The sequence below is a fragment of the Plutella xylostella genome, chromosome 21, assembly GCF_932276165.1.
Source record: "Plutella xylostella chromosome 21, ilPluXylo3.1, whole genome shotgun sequence".
NCBI classification, from domain to species: Eukaryota; Metazoa; Arthropoda; class Insecta; order Lepidoptera; family Plutellidae; genus Plutella; species Plutella xylostella.
Genome location: NC_064001.1, coordinates 7,461,883 through 7,468,363, shown reverse-complemented (window position 1 = coordinate 7,468,363; position 6,481 = coordinate 7,461,883). Strand labels below are relative to the sequence as shown.

The 6,481-nt window shown below is 31.0% G+C and overlaps 2 long non-coding RNA genes across 2 annotated transcripts; both read left to right on the top strand.

The window, feature by feature from the left end:
- The first annotated feature begins 1,068 nt into the window (after positions 1–1,068).
- LOC119694036 lies at positions 1,069–3,425 on the top strand. Its single transcript, XR_007267544.1, has 3 exons — positions 1,069–1,948; positions 2,306–2,445; positions 2,709–3,425. It is a non-coding gene; the product is annotated as an uncharacterized LOC119694036 (long non-coding RNA).
- Positions 3,426–4,506: 1,081 nt separating this feature from the next.
- On the top strand, positions 4,507–5,183 carry LOC125490184. Its single transcript, XR_007267536.1, has 2 exons — positions 4,507–4,667; positions 4,763–5,183. It is a non-coding gene; the product is annotated as an uncharacterized LOC125490184 (long non-coding RNA).
- The last annotated feature ends 1,298 nt before the right edge of the window (positions 5,184–6,481 follow it).

The window sequence follows — 6,481 nt, the reverse complement described above, 5'->3', positions numbered from 1 at the left end:
GACTATGCTGTCCTAACCTAACACCAAAATCTTCATAAATATTCTCTTTTGTATAGTGTTGTGTGATTAAGGTGAAATCGGAATCTTTCCTTCAGCGCAGGAGAACAGCCATGATATTTTACTAAAGCCACTTTCACTTAACTATATGTTTGTAGGTATTTTTTTTTCAATACATAGGTTCTTAGACATTCGATTCACCACAACTCTCATCCTCTTTCTCTGATTCACGCCACTCTAATAAACATCAAGGCCTTCTTCCTCCCCACTGATTAAATCAATAAAATATAATGTATCTAATTATTAATTTTATTTTCCATCATTTACCTACCTAAATTGAAAAGAAAATACATCTAGTTTATTTACACTTCGATCAGAATGTGTTTTTGGTGTAAAGTGTATTTATTTTCCGTCATGATCAACTTTTATTATGTAGGTATATTTCTAAGCAAATTGTTTCAAAGTAATTGTGTGTTTTTTGTGTAAAGTGTAGTGTGTCGTGTGGAGTCTGTAAAAGGTACTTTGTAAAAACATCTATAGCCTGTATAGACGTCGATGTGTTAATGCGTGCATAGCTAACTTAAATAATAAATCGACTAAAGCAGTTGTACACGTTTGTGCCCGTGTAGACCTGCCTTTCTTCGCCAATTTACTACAAAAGCAAGACTAAGAGTGTATGGTGTGTAAATTACTTGAACCAATTTGCACACTACTAACTGACGGTCCGATACCCATATCGCAGGCTCTGCCTAATTTAGGGTCGGATGGTCGAGTGTGAGATGTCTCCACATATTATTAAGTTAGTAGTTTTTAAAAAAAAGTTAACTATTTATTTATAAAAATCTTTTTTCTCTTTTAAGATTTTACTCAGTATTATTATTTTTAAATTTTTATTAAAATACTTATTACATAAGTAGCAATAATTCTTGTATCTACATTAGTTGATCATTTGGAAAATATTTGTGAAATAAAGGTAACTTTTGGAATAAATTTCTTTTTTTTTTTTAGCTAAATAAGTACCTATATAATAGGTAACTACTCAATCAAGTTTTATGGAAACAATATACCAAAGTTTCCCTTATAAATGTGTGTGTGTGTGTCTGAACGAAGTATCAATAAACCCTTCATTTCCCAGTTGTATTTGTCATGATTATAAATCGCACTCAATATTAAATAATTAAAACTTCATTCTTCATCATCCTTTAATCAACTATGTAAGACCTGGCCAGGTACCTTTAACATTATTACCATTCAGACTTTAAAATGACCTTTAAAGTAAGTACTTTTCTTCCTTCCACATTCTTTGCTCTTTCAATTTTTCGAAACATTATAATCACGACATAATCCCCGGGAAATGGCTTTGTAAATACCCTACTTTTTGTTATCTCTATAAAAGAAAATTATATCAGATCAATTTTACCAAAATTGAAAGTTCCTACTCTCTTGTAACAGACAAATCCACCCCAATATTCCATCGATACCAAAACATCAAAATACCGCCATCTAGTTTTTTTTTACAACCTATTACACTAATACACTATTTATTTTATCAAATATGTCTAACTAAACTACTACTTCTACTTCAACCATTTTCTACCCTCAGTAACTACCTAAGTCGAAAATAATGTTACTAGGTAACTAAAAATATTTCTGAGATATTACAACTCTCCTTCACAACCCCTATTTGAAAAACACGGTCTCCATTATCCTTATTCTAGGCTGTTTGTGTAAATGTGCCTTACCTGTCTAACTGTCAAATTTATTAAAACTAAACTGTCAATGTCAACCTGACATAACCTTAACCTGTTTGGCTGTTTTTTTTTCCGCACTAATCAAAACAAAAGCATGCGTCGTTGTGTTCAACAACATCGATCCGATCGATCGCACGAAGAAATCTAAAGTTTACCCGATTAAACTTACGAAACTCTAAAATAATGAGTGAATCTTACAGGTAAGTGTCATTATTCTTTCAAATACCCTGTATGCATGCTACTAAACTAAGTCCTCATGCCCAAATTATCGTGATTCAAAATAAACAACCTCTGAATTGTTAGTTATTTATACATACAATAGCTCTGTTTTACGGATCTTGTGTTTATAATAGACCTATTGTTATAAAAATCTAACTCAATTAAATATCTCCCATACAGTTTTTAATTGATACTGACAAGACTAACCAACATATTTTAACTTATTGTCAACCCCTCACCTTTTAAATAAGTACCTATCCTAATCATTTGGTCTCCAACTCCTATATTTACATAATTTTATTTGAATTATACCTATATCATTATTTGTTTTATTTCAGGACCAAACATAACAATGCAAACCCAACTACACTCTTTGTTGAACTAAAACCCATGATAAACCACTGATCAAACCATCCACTGTGACAAAACATTCACAATCCCTCACTAATTATATACCAAAGTTACTATTCTACAATAAGTAAGTACCTATTTCTTTTCTACATATGTTGTAATCCAATTTTAATTATACTACCCTGTACTTAGATTTTGTTAGATTGCTATGAAAATCATACCCCTGTAGATCCAATATTGATTACCATTCATAAAGCCATTCCCTAAATGTATTATCCTATTAGTCTACTTAAGTTATATTGAACTAAATAGTCATTTCCTGAATTTTTATAATTATGTAAATCATCACAATACTTAGCTTTTCTAATTAAATTCTATTCTTCTTTTCAGGATATGACATACTTTGTGAATGCTGATGATGATGATGTTCTATATTTGACAACCAAACTCTGAGACTATATACTATGAAGTAAACATCCTGACTCAGGTGAAGAAGTGTATTGCAACCGCGCTCAAAATAGGAACAACTAAACTACCCGCATAATTCTTAACTTACAAAGAATATATTGACACTAAATGAGGTCCTAGCCTACTTTATATGGTCTAACACTTTATCAACAACAGTTTACTTGATCTACATTAATTGTTTTCTAAATTTATTGTTATGTCTGACCGCTACCCTTTCATCACAAAATATTTTTTTATTATTTTTTCTTTCAAATGAGATTAATGTTATATTTTCTTTTCTTTATTAACTGTAACTCATTGTATTTGTTTAGAGAAATGTCTGATAACATATTCTGCTACTAATTGGCTCTCTGGAATTTCATAATTAGACATTTGGGCTTTTCCGGTTACTCTAAGTTAGGATGATAGCATAGATAGTGTTACAGTTCTATCCCAACTCCTATGATCAATGTTGTATAATATATCTACTCTTTCAGACATTCAAGTATAATAATTTAAGAGCCTAGTTTTTAAGCACCTAGTCGATGACAAGCAAAGATCCGATCCAGAAGCACAATCAACCACATCAACAAACCAAAGAACCCGCACAACAAAACTCATACAACCAATACCAAACTGAACCAACCCAGCCAAAAGGATAATTAATAATTATAGACTAGTTGCTATAAGTACCGATTCCCCCGCAACCAGGCCAGTCCAGCCCGGAACCAACTATACAAGCTCCGCCACGCAAACTCCTCGATCCACCGATGCAGCCGACCGCACCTCCAGACCAAAATCCCCACCCCTCATCTACCTGGGCCAGAATTTCTTTATCTATTCTAATCATTTCAGGTTGTTCATAAGGACTAAAATGCGCCGCGTTTTCGTTACATTTGTTTTTTTTTTTTTTTTAATAAATCTACTGCTTTTACCTAAAATAAGACCATATCATTATTTTACCTACAACCCCTATTCACTAATAATTCCCTAATCAGCTACATAATCAGAGAGACCGTTCATAGTGATTCAGAGCAACACTAATATGACACCTACCTACAGATAAATCAGTCTATATACAACTGTGTTTTATGTTATTCTCTTTAAAGGTTAGTACCTACCTATTAAATTTTATAGATAATGTCCTGAATAAGAATCCATTTAAATATTATTCAACTCCTGATGATGATGATGATTATTTCTTCTCATTCTACAAGGAGCATAGCCTTATACATACGAGTATACAACCCCTGATCTTTTTTTAATTACTACAATCCCTACTTATTAAGTAAATTTTTATAAATGGATTATTTTCATTATTCAAATCCTCATTCTAACTTTGTCAACTACCTACCTATCTATCTTCACAAATGCTTTCCTATTACGTACCGTTCCAATACAAAACCTAGCCTCTTGCGCTTCCTATTTCATGATAAATAATTCTTTCGTTTATAAGTTCGATCACTCCACGGCAACAAATTGTGATCATATCAAAGATATAATCACTTTCCTACCCCTAGTATGTAACAAATCATTACGAACAAAACGCAAGAGACTTATTATAACGTAAACATATTGAAAGTATTAGTAAAGTGAAAAATTATAACTTTCAGTGATTTTGTGAATGTAAAATAATGCACACTGACAAATATTATACTAGAGTTTTAATTAGTCTGTGACGCAATAAAAGTTACTCTGTTAAAAAAAATAACCTCTTGTCTTTGTATTGCTTGTGGTGCAATACTGCATAAAGTTTTTCGAACTAAAAACAAACTTTTGAAACTTTCTTCTATCCATAACATTAAAAGAAATGCCTTTATGTGAAAACCGCCATATTGAGTAAATATTTACTTACTAATCGCAAAGGCAAACAAAAAACCTTAATGTTTTTTCGAGACAAACGTAAGTTACCTATATACTATGCAAAAGAGTGTTCAATATTGTGATTTATTTGTAAATAAGTACTATCTTAATCAAATTGGCTTGTAAAATTTCAGATAAAAGAACAGAAAACTAGCTGCCTGACACCTAACATGAAGAGATGAAGCAAAATCTAATATCCTGGTCTTTCGGTACCAAATTGTAACGTTTCGCCCTACCGCCTGCCTACCTATTTAATGGATTTACTAGAAGATATTTGAAAACACCCAACAAAACTAACCTGAGTGAAATAAGAGTGAAACAAATACTGCTTTAGATTGGCCATGAAACATCCAGTGGTTCCTACGTTGTGTTGTAACCCAATAAACGAAAGATAGCGAATTAAATAAAACTATGACCTAGAACTGATTACATACTTCCCACCAGCCTATAATTATTGACCTATATACTACAACTTTGATGTATAACTTTTATTTGTACGATAAATACATATTTACAGGTAAGTACATAAAGATAATAATATAGATAATAATGTTTTTTGGTGTTGGTTAATAAGGGAAGCCCCTCCATACGCTTTGTAGGCCTTGATCACTACACCCGATTGAATCAATATATAAGACTCTAAAATAGATAAATAATAGCAAATATTCAATCGGAGCCCTCGTGGAACACAACCATTGACTTGGACATTCCTCCGACCAACTTATTAATCACTTCCCTTGCTCCTAACCTTATATATTTACATGTTTTATATTTATTTCATGTAAATAAATCAACATGAATACATGTTGTCAAAGCTAAAGGGACAATCATATTTATAATCATAAATTAACTGAAACTAGAATAGTTCAATAATTTACAGTATAGTAACTTTATTAAATCATGAATTTCATAATAGATAAGTATTTGAAAATATAATAATATGACTCTAATTTTGTAGCCAAGTGGGAAGTGATTTAGGTATTATTTTAAAAGATTAAATATGAAATAGTGAATATTCTTTGATCTTATTGGAATATAGGATAATTGTTATGAAATAGTGAATATTATATAAACTTATTCAAATATATTATAAATAGTTGTAATAAATATATCCTAGCTAACTTTATTCCTACTATATCCGTGCTATCTTTATTTACATTAGAATTTATTGATTTAACAAGGAAACAAACACTTCTATGGGTAAGAATTTACATAACTTTCTGAAAATATGCAAATTGGACAGGAATCTGATCTACCTTCAAGCCATTTGTATTTATTGAGCAATATAGGACCAGAAATGATTTAGTTTAAGTATCTAGGACCCTTATTTGTGATATCTTGACACTTATTAGAGTAAATTTCTCCGTCAATCAATTCTTTCCCTGCGCTGTTACTTGTTTTTAAACTCAAAGTCAAATAATCTTCTCTGCCATATAGATATTACAATAAATCATCTTTGAAAAGTTTATTTAAGTATGTATCTACTTTATTCTTTGAATAATTATTATAGCATAGATTCTATAGAAGTATTTATTTACCTAATGAAAAATCAATAATTTGAACAAAGAACCATAGAACAAATTTGAAGGTAGGTGTATATTTTTATTTGATAAGAATTTATTATTTTTGAAGTGAGATCTATTGTCAGGTTTTAGTTATTTGATAATCATCATCATCATCATCACCAGCCCGCTTCTGCCTATTTGTATCTATCCAGAAGTCCCTATTCTAAACTAAAATAAGTTGAACCAAAGCTAAAATAAGGGAATGTGTAATGTGTAGGTTTTTCTCTAGCTAGCTAAATACTGAATGAGCGAGGTAGAAGACCTTTAGTGTACCTATCTAATCCCTAT